This window comes from Chiloscyllium punctatum, chromosome 33, assembly GCF_047496795.1.
Source record: "Chiloscyllium punctatum isolate Juve2018m chromosome 33, sChiPun1.3, whole genome shotgun sequence".
NCBI lineage: Eukaryota > Metazoa > Chordata > Chondrichthyes > Orectolobiformes > Hemiscylliidae > Chiloscyllium > Chiloscyllium punctatum.
Window position 1 is genome coordinate 66,114,112 of NC_092771.1, and position 10,727 is coordinate 66,124,838.

At 46.4% G+C, this 10,727-nt stretch overlaps 1 protein-coding gene across 2 annotated transcripts in view; it reads right to left on the reverse strand.

Annotated features, from left to right (window-relative positions):
• LOC140458563 (uncharacterized) overlaps positions 1 to 10,727 on the reverse strand; it is a 183,786-nt gene that overhangs the window by 84,306 nt on the left and 88,753 nt on the right. The window contains exons 1-2 of one of the 2 annotated variants that reach the window (XM_072553337.1): positions 1,872 to 2,146; positions 803 to 919 (exon numbers count right to left, since the gene is read on the reverse strand). The exons of the other annotated variant lie outside the window; for it this stretch is intronic. The gene's annotated coding sequence lies outside the window, so the exon portion shown is untranslated. Of the gene's footprint in view, positions 1 to 802; positions 920 to 1,871; positions 2,147 to 10,727 lie in introns of those variants that run through there. 2 annotated transcript variants of the gene reach the window in all.

Consider the following 10,727-nt stretch of genomic DNA (forward strand, 5'->3'; position numbering starts at 1 on the left):
GGTGAAAAGCCAAGTGTAGGTGAGTCCAAAGCTAGAGGCACAAACGTGAGGTGAGAGAGCAAGGATTTAAAGAGGGAGCTGAGGGGCAACATTTTCCACAGAGGATGGTGCATAGACAGAATGGACAGCAAGAGTAATTGGTAAAAACAAGTACAATTACAACATGGAAAAGATATTTGGGCAGGTACTTGGAGAGGACAAGATTGGAAGGGGTATGGGCCAAACACAGGCAAATGCAACTGATTCCGTTTAGGAAACCTCGGCTGAAGAGTCATGCTGCACAGAAACAGACCCGATGTCTCCAGTTGTTGGAGGAGGAGACTATCGAGACAAGGCATGTTGTAGAGACTGAAGCAAGTTACAGCGATATGGATGGTCATCTGGACTGGAGGTTTCAAATATGTGAAATAATTGGTGAGAGGGGAGGAGATGACAGAGATAGGAACTGTTATAGGAGTTAGAATGATTGAAGACACTGGTCCTCAATACAAGCCATAGATACAGTGTTGGAGAGGGAACAGGGAACAGAAAGATCCCAGGCAGCATTACCACTTTCTCATGTGAGGCCTGCATTCCCCTCTGTTGTCCTAGTCCTCACCAAGACAGCACACATCTGGATTGAAAACTGGGAACTCCCGATGCTGGTCTCAGTGCAACAAAACTTAAAGTAGTGGTGGTGACTGAGCCTGGGGTGTGCCTGTACTGTGCTCCCCCTCCAGCACTATGTCTATGTCATGTCTTGTTAGCTGATGTTTGGAGCCCTCTCATTGCTCTCTGCTCTGTGCACTGTGAGTGATCTTACCTGGCAGCAGGATTTATTAAAGGCTCCCGACCTCCCTGACCTTCGTCTCTCTGGCTGACCAATCATTTTCCCAACCAGCAGTTGGCAAGTCTATTGAGTCAGGAACTCCCCGAGTACCTATAGTAGACACATAAATAAGCAGAATGGGAAATTAGACTGATGATGTGAGGGTTAGACATGTAGAATGACAGTGAGCCCGCAGAGATCTGGAAAATTCCAGTCTCCATTCCTCGCCTGTGCTGCCTCATCTGTCTGGAGCGGAGAATTCTATTGGCTCAGGATCTGGAGTAGCTGCAAGAGTGAGAGACACTGACAGAGGCAGCAATTAGACTCAGAGTGAGGGATCACACATGGAGAAATACTGACTGATATCACCAGAGTTCAGGATCAAATAATTGTGTGGGAAGAAAGGGTTTTGATTCATGTTGCACTGCGATATACAACCTGTAAGCAGGTGAAGTGATGGCCGAGTGGCATTATTGTGTGACGATTCATCCAGAAACTCAGCAAGTGTTCTCTGGACACAGGTTCAAATCCTACCATTGCAAATGATTGAATGTGAAGTAAATGCTTCAAACAAAGATGTAATTAAAAACCTGGAAATGAGTATTAAACAATTGCTGATGTTAAGAAAAATCCATCGGGTGCATTCCTGTCTTTACTAAAGCAATCTAAGATGGGACTGGGATATCACAGGTATTACAGAAACAACAGCTGAGGGAGGGACAGGACAGGCAGCTCAATGTTCCAGGGGACAGATGCTGCAGGAAGGACAGAAGGGGAGCTGAGAGAGGAGGAGAGCTGCTGGTTCTGATTGGGTGAAACATCCCAGCAGGACTGAGAGAGGATATTCCTGTGGGATCGCCCAGTGAAGCTGTGTTCGTGGAATTAATCAATAACAATGGGTCTGCCCTTTCCTCTGATTGTTCTACAGAGCCGGTAGCCCCGCCCTCCTGCACCCTGACCTTCTCAAGATGGCGGCCATCAGGGCCGCGCTCTCTCTTCCCTCAAACAAATGGCGGCCGTGGCCCTGGGCCCCTTCCCTGATCAGAGACCGCCACCTCCTTACCCGGGCTCGAAGGGTCTTTTCCGAGTTTTTTTTAACCTCTATCCGGGACTTGTGAATTCTCTCCGCTCCTTTCTCCCGTCAAAGCTCCCACGCGCCGCTCTCTGAAGCCGATCGCAGCCGCTGCCGGAGAAAGTAGCTCCATGTCTCTCTGTGTCCTGACCAATGTGAAACTGCGCATGCTCTGCATAGACACCAAACTGCGCGTGCGTCTGAGGTTATCAGTGGATTTCTAGAGAATATTCATAACTGCACAGACTGATGGGTAAAATATTAGTCATTAACAATTGCTTTGTCGAGTTACAGTCATAGAGATGTCTAACATGCAAATTGTGTGGTCCAAATCAACCATACCGGCCAGGTATGTAAATTACCAACTGTTCTGGGAGTTTGAAAAGAAGTTTCTTACTCGAGTAGTTTAATCGATTGGAAATATGTACGTTATCAGATTTACATTTCAACTACAGTATTTTTTAATCTCACATTGATTTATGAGAGACGTTTAATGCTCCACTATGTCGTGAGAATGATCAATCCTGCAAAATAGTTTGCTCTCTGACCAATCTTGAAGCGTTCACTCCCGAGAATGCTTTGGCCCCTCTCCTCACTCACTCTGGTTGGAGGACCGGCCTCTATTCGGTCTTCCTGTTCCGCCCCTTCCTCCCAATTGCAGAGTTGATTCAGGCGTGACTTAGCAGGCAAGGGACGAAGGAAGTTCGAGTCGATGTTTTGTGACGCGGTGAAAATATCCCGAATCTTGGACGAGAGGCCTGGGTTCAATTCACAGTTTGTGCAGATTTGTGTAATAACAATTTTAGCAGGTTCATTAGGGAAACTAAGGGAAGTCAGGAACAGAGTGAAAACAAGAGAAAATGCATGTAATGTGGTGGGGCTCTCAATGCTCAGATGATTTGACTCTTTACCAAGCGTTTCAGGGTCCGAGTACAGACTGTTGCACTGCTCTTCGTGCACAGCCAGATACCACGATTGTAGGGCAAAGTGGTGGGATATAGAGGTGCTTTTCTGGAAGGCGCTCGGTTTTTGTGGTGAAAACAGTTGAGAAGGAGTCGGGTTTTGTATGGAGCTACCTGTCCCCCTCTTGTTGCAGCCTCTTATTATTGCCCTGACTCTACCTCGTACATGGAGAAAGTGAGGACTGCAGATGCTGGAGATCAGAGCTGAAAAATGTGTTGCTGGAAAAGCGTAGCAGGTCAGGCAGCATTCTGTACCTCGTACATGTTTGGTAGAGATCAGTGACATTTCGTAAGCCCACAATACAAGATCCATCACTCTGTTTAAGACAGTAAAAATCTCTTGTAGCACAATAGTCAGAGAACAATACAGCGCAGAACAGGCCCTTCGGTCCTTGATGTTGCGCCAACCTATGAACTATTCTCAGCTCATCCCCCTACACTGTCCTGAAATCACCCATGTGCTTATCTAAAGGATTGTTTAAATCTCGCTAAAGTGGCTGAGTTAACTACATTAGTAGGTAGTGGATTCCATGCCCGAACCACTCTGAGTAAAGAACCTGCCTCTGACATCTGTCTTAAATCTATCATCCCTCAATTTGTAGATATGCCCCCTTATACACACTAATGTCTTCACCCTAGGAAAAAGACTCACTGTCTACCCTATTGTCGGACTCTGGGTCAATCTACTAACTTACTTTCTTCTATGTGTGAGCCAAGTCCTGCGTGTTCTTTAAAATGAAGCAATAGGAGAAGGTATTCGGTGTCACACTTTTTGAGTTTATTTTACAGTAAGTGGATAAAGCATACAGAGCTCTGGGTCGAGATCTTTCCGTCCCTGACAACCTATACAGTGTGTCAGTTCAGAAAAATACCACACCCTTGTCCCTGACCCAGTCTTTTTATACAGTAAAAAAACATCATGCAGTCACTGAGGTGGGATTATCTTCTGATTGGTTGTTAGTCTGACTCCATTCTCTGCCTCCTTCCATTCCCGGATGTTCGACCCCACGTGACCTTGTTTTGCGCGCGAAACGGAGTACCACATGACCCCATTTTGCCCGCGAAACGGAGGACCACATGACCTCCCTGCACGCCTCCGGCGTGTGAAACAGTGCATCACGTGACCTTGTTTTGGAATGGTGCGATGCACCACGTGACCTTATCCTGCACGTGCATGTAACGGAGCGTCCCCAAAGGCCTCCAAATGCCGAGTATATTTACAGTGGCAGCCAGCCATATACTTATAAGTAAGCTATATATTTACACTGTCTAAGCCTCTGATCATCTTGTTTGTCTCTATCAAATCCTCTCTTCGCCTTCTTCTTGCCAATGAGAGCACGTTCAAGTCTCTCAACCTTTCCTCATAAGACCTTCCCTCCAGATCACACAACATCCTGGTAAATATCCTCTGCGCCTTTTCCCATGCTTCCACATCCTTCCAGAAATATGGGCACCAGAACTGCACACAATATTCCAAATATGGCCGCACCAATGTTTTGGATAGTTGCAGCATGATATTGTGGCTCCAGAACTCAATCCATCTACGAATGAAATCTAACACACTGTATGCCACCTTAACAGTACTGTACACCTGGGTGGCAACTTTCAGGCATCTATGTACATGGCCTCCAACATCCTTCTGCACATCTACACGACCAAGAATCTTTCCATTGACCCAGTACTCTGCCTTCCTGTTATCCTTCACAAAGTGCATCACCTTACATTTAGCTGCATTGAACTCCATTTGCCACGTTCAGCCCAATTCTACAGTTTATCCAAGTCCCCATGCAACCTGTAACATTCTTCCACACTGTCCACTACTCCACTGACTTTGCTGTTGTCTGCAAATTTACTAATCTATCCACCTATGCCTGCGTCTAAGACTTTTATAAAAATGACAAACAGCAGTGATCCCAAAACAGACCCTTGTGGCACACCACTAATAACCGCACTGGATGCTGATTATTTTCCATCATCCACCACTCGCTGCCTTCTTTCAGAAAGCCAGTTTCTAATCCAAACTGCTAAATCACACTCAATTCCATGTTGCTGCATTTTCTCTAACAGTCTACCATGTGGAACCTTATCAAAGGCTTTACTGAAGTCCACGTATACCGCGTCAACTGCCCTACCCTCATCTATATGCTTGGTCACCATCTCAGAAAACTCAATGAGATTTGTGAGACACGACCTGCCCTTGACGAAACCATATATGATCTGAAATCATATTGTTGTTTGCCAGATGATTACAAATAGTGTCTCTTATAATCCTTTCCAAAACCATTCTGACAACAGAAGTAAGGCTCACTGGTATATAATTACCTGGGTCATCTCTACTGGCCTTCTTGATCAAGGGCATAACATTTGCAATCATCCATTCCCCTTGTACTGAACTTGTAGGCAATGACAGCTCAATATCAAAGCCAAACTCTTTGCTATCTTCTCCCTAGCTTCCCAGACAATCTACAGATAAATCCCATCTAGCCCAGGGGACTTGTCTACTTTCAATCCTTCTAGAATTGATAACACCTGTTCGTAACTAACCTCTATCCTTTCTAGTCTAACGTCTTCTATCACATTATTATTTACAATATTCTAATTTTCCTGAGTGAAAACCAATGAGAAATGTTCGTTTAGCACCTCTCCAATTTCCACAGTGTCCACACTCAACTTCCCACTTCTGACTTTGACTGGCCCGATTCCTACCTTATCCTTTATTCCTCACATACCTATAGAAAGCTTTAGGGTTCTCCTTTATTCTATTCACTAAAGACTGCTCGTGTCCTCCCTTTGTTCTTCTTAACTCTCTTTAAATCCTTCCTATCTGATCTGTAAGTCTCCATCGCCTCATCTGTACCATTTGCCTCATCAAAACATAAGCCTCCTACTTCTTCTTAACAAGAGATGCAATTTCTGTGGTAAATCACGGTTCCCTGACCTTATCACTTCCTCCCTGCCTGACAGGGACATACCTATCAAGGACACGCAATGTCTGTTCCTTAAACCAGCTCCACATTTCCATTGTCTGCATCCACTGCATTTCGCTCCTCCATCCTATGCATCCTAATTCTTGCTGAATCGCATTATAATTGCCACTGCCCCATCGATAATTCTTCACCTGTGGCATGTACCTATCCCTTTTCATCGCTAAACTAAACATAACTGAATTATGATCACTCTCTCCAAAGTGCTCACCTACACCTCAATCAAACACCTAGTCCGGTTCATGACCAAGCACCAGATCCAATGTGGCCTCCCCTCTTGTCGGCCCTTCGACATACTGTGTCAGGAAACCCTCCTGTAAACATTGGACAAAAACTGATCCATCCGACGTACTAGAATTATAGAATTTCCAGTTAATGTTGGGGAAGTTAAAGTCCCCTATAATGACCACCATGTTACTTTCACTCCTACCCAGAGTAATTTGTCTAATCCTCTCTTCCCCCTCCCTGGAACTCTGTGGCGGCCTATAAAAAATCCAAGCAGTGTGACCTCCCCTCTCCTGTTTCTAACCTCAGCCCACACTACTTCAGTAGACAAGTCCTCAGCAAATGTTCCCTCAGCCAACGTTATACTATCCTTGACTAACATGACATGCATGGGCCCATTGCGGTGCTTCAAATTCCATGAGGCAGCCATACTCTCTATGACAGACAGACTCAGTCTGGAACCTCCTCTGTCCTTAAGACCTTATGCACTGCCTACGCTCCTCCATTTCCCCTTTGTACATTCTCTTTTCAACCCACCCCACCCCACCCCACCTGCATCACTCCACAATTGGAGCTGTCAAGGGCAGAAGTCTGTGGAAAACCCTCCCTAACCTTCTCTATCCTCTTTTAAGATGTATTTTAAAATCATTCTCCTTAACCAATGTTTTGATCATCCATGAAACACCTTAGGAGATTTGCCATTATGAAAGATTCCATCTAAAGCAAGTAGTTGTTGTTATTGCTGTACATTAGGGGAAACAGAAATGATGCTTTCAAAATTCTAACAAGAAAGTCACTGATAGGCGCAGTGTGTAGGCTAAATAATAACATCACATTGGGATGGACAATAAACAAAGAAATAACTAATGCCTGTAAAAATGGCATGTCTATTACCATGGGTGATTTTAATCTACATGTAGATTGGTCGAACCAGCTTCATCAGGGTAGCCTTGAGGAGTTCATTAAGTGTATACATGATAGTTTTTTTGAACAGTATGAAATGTAAATGACAAGGAGCAAGCTATCCAAGATCTGGCCCCTGTGCAATGAGACAGGAATAATTAATGACCTCAGAATTAGGGATCCTCTTGGAAGAAGTGATCACTGTCTGGTTGAAGTTAGAATACATATGGAAAGGTGTGAAGATAAATTACCCCCCCTCGATCTCTTCATAGCCAACTGCCGCTGGGACATTAACCGTCTCAACGTCTCCACCCCTCTCACCCACTCCAACCTCTCAACCTCTGGACGTGCATCCCTCCACTCCATCCGTTCCAACCCCAACCTCACAATCAAACTGGCAGACAAGGGAGGCGCGGAAGTAGTTTGGCACACCGACCTTTATACCGCTGAGGCTAACCGCCAGCTCGCGGACACCTCCTCCTGCTGCCCCCTTGACCATGACCCCACCTCCCACCACCAAACCATCATCTCCCAGACCATCCATAACCTCATCACCTCAGGGGATCTCCCATCCACTGCCTCCAACCTCATAGTCCCTCAACCCCACCGCCAGTTTCTACCTCCTGCCCAAAATCTACAAACGTGACTGGCCCGGCCGACTCATTGTCTCAGCCTGATCCTGCCCCACCGAACTCATCTCTGCATACCTCGACACGGTCCTGTCCCCCTTAGTGCAAGAACTCCCCACCTACGTTCGGGACACCACCCACACCCTCCACCTCCTCCATGATTTTCGTTTCCCCGGCCCCCAACTCCTTATCTTCACCAGTCCCTATACACCTCCATCCCCCATCATGAAGAACTCAAAGCCCTCCGCTTCTTCCTTTCCCACTGTACCAACCAGTACCCTTTCACTGACACCCTCCTTTGACTGAATGAACTGGTCGTCACTCTGAACAACTTCTCTTTCCAATCCTCCCACTTCCTCCAAACCAAAGGAGTAGCCAAGGGCACCCGCATGTGCCCCAGCTATGCCTGCCTCTTTGTAGGATATGTGGAACAGTCCATCTTCCGCAGCTGCACTGGCACCACCCCCCACCTTTTCCTTCACTACATCAACGACTGTATCGGCGCTGCCTCATGCTCCCATGAGGAGGTTGAACAGTTCATCCACTTTACCAACAACTTCCACCCCAACCACAAATTCACCTGGACCTTTTCAGACTCCTCCCTCCCCCTCCTAGACCTTTCCATTTCTATCTTGGGCGACCGAATCAACACGGACATTTACTATAAACCGACCGGCTCCCACAGCTACCTAGACTACACCTCCTCCCACCCTGCCCCCTATAAAAAATGCCATCCCATATTCCAAATTTCTTCGTCTCCGCTGCATCTGATCCCAGAAGGACCAGTTCAAATACCGTACAACCCAGGTGGCCTCCTTCTTCAAAGACCGCAATTTCTCCCCAGATGTGGTCGACGATGCCCTCCACCGTATCTCCTCCACTTCCCGCTCGTCCAGCCTTGAGCCCCGCCCCTGCAACCACCACCAGGACAGAACCCCACTGGTCCTCACCTACCACCCCACCAAACTCCATATACAGCGTATCATCCATCGTCATTTCAGCCACCTCCAAATAGACCCCACCACCAGGGATATATTTCCCTCCCCTCCCCTATCAGCATTTCGAAAAGACCACTTCCTCTGTGACTCCCTTGTCAGGTCCACACCCCCCACCAACCCAACCTCCATTCCCGGCACCTTCCCCTGCAACCGCAAGAAATGCAAAACTTGCGCCCACACCTCCCCCCTTACTTCCCTCCAAGGCCCCAAGGGATACTTCCATATCCACCACAAATTCACCTGCACCTCCACACACATCATTTATTGCATCCGCTGCACCCGATGTGGCCTCCTCTATATTGGGGAGACAGGCTGCCTTCTTGCGGAATGTTTCAGAAAACATCTCTGGAACACCTGGACCAACCAACCCAACCACCCCATGGCTCAACACTTCAACTCCCCCCCCCCACTCCACCAAGGACATGCAGGTCCTTGGACTCCTCCATCGCCAGACCATAGCAACACGACAGTTGGAGGAAGAGCGCCTCATCTTCCACCTAGGAACCCTCCAACCACAAGGGATGAATTCAGATTTCTCCAGTTTCCTCATTTCCCCTCCCCCACCTTGTCTCAGTCAAATCTCTCGAACTCAGCTCCAACTTCCTAACCTGCAATCTTCTTCCTGACCTCTCTGCCCCACCCCCACTCCAGCCTATCACCCTCACTTTGACCTCCTTCCACCTGTTGCATTTCCAACGCCCCTCCCCCAAGTCCCTCCTCCCTACCTTTTATCTTAGCCTGCTGGACACACTTTCCTCATTCCTGAAGAAGGGCTTATGCCTGATACGTCGATTCTCCTGTTCCTTGGATGCTGCCTGACCTGCTGCGCTTTTCCAGCAACACATTTTCAGCTCTGATCTCCAGCATCTGCAGTCCTCACTTTCTCCTCCAGTGCGAAGATAAAATCTAATACCTTGGCCCTGTGCTTGAACATGAGGAACTAAAATAGAATGAGGGAGAACCTGGATAATGTAGACTGGAAACAACGATTTTATGATGGGACAGTTGATGAGCAGTGAAAGATTTTCAAAGACATTTTAGGAAGTGCTCAGCAAAGGCATATTCCAGTGAAAAGGAAGGACTGTAAGAAAAGGCGGTGGACAAAAGATAGGGAATTCTAAACCAGTTAGTTTATTCTCAGTAGTTGGAATGATGTTTGGCTCTATTATCAAGGAAGAAATAGCAGGGAATCTCAATACAAATTGTCCCATTGGGCAGACAGAGCATGGATTCATGAAGGACAGGTCATGCTTGACAAATCGTTTGGAATTCTACGAAGACATTTTGAGCAAGGTGGACAACGGGGACCCAGTGGATGCGGTGTACCTGGATTTCCAAAAGGCCTTCAACAAGGTGCCATGCAAGTGGCTGTTGCATCATATAAGGGTGCATGGGATAGAGTATTAGCATGGATAGAAGATTGGTTGACTAACAGGAAGCAAAGAGTGGGGATAAATAAGCCTTATTCTGGCTGGCAATCAGTAACTAGTAGTGTGCCTCTAGGATCTGTGTTGGGACTGCAATTATTTAGAATTGATACAGATGATTTAGACTTGGGGACCACATGTAGGGTGTCAACGTTTGCATATTAGACTAAGATGAGTAACAGAACAAAGTGTGCAGAGGACTGGGAAACTTTGCAGGGGAACATAGATACATTGAGTGAGTGGGCAATGGCTTGGCAAGTGGAATATTATGTTCATGTTTGGTTGGAGTAACATTAATAAAAATGTTATGTTTGGTTGCAGTAACATTAATAAAAAGATTATTACTTGAATTTTAAAAAAGTTACATTATTTGATATGCAGAGGCACCTGAACATCCTTCTACAGGAGGGTTAGTCACTAGGTATAACAATCAATTCAGAAGGCAAATGGAATTTTGTCCTTCATTTCTGAAGGGATTGTGTTTAAAAGCAGAGGTGTTCTAGCTATAGTGGGTGCTGGTAAGGCCACACCTGGAGTACTGCATGCAGTTTTTATCTCCTTACGTGCTCAGGGATGTACTGGCCTGAGAGGGGCTGCAGAGGAGGTTAACTATATTGATTCCGGAGGTGAGGGGTTTGGCTTAAGAGAGACTGAGTAGGTTGGGATTATATTCATTGGAATTCAGAAAAATGGATAGATGTAAAATAATGAGTGGAATA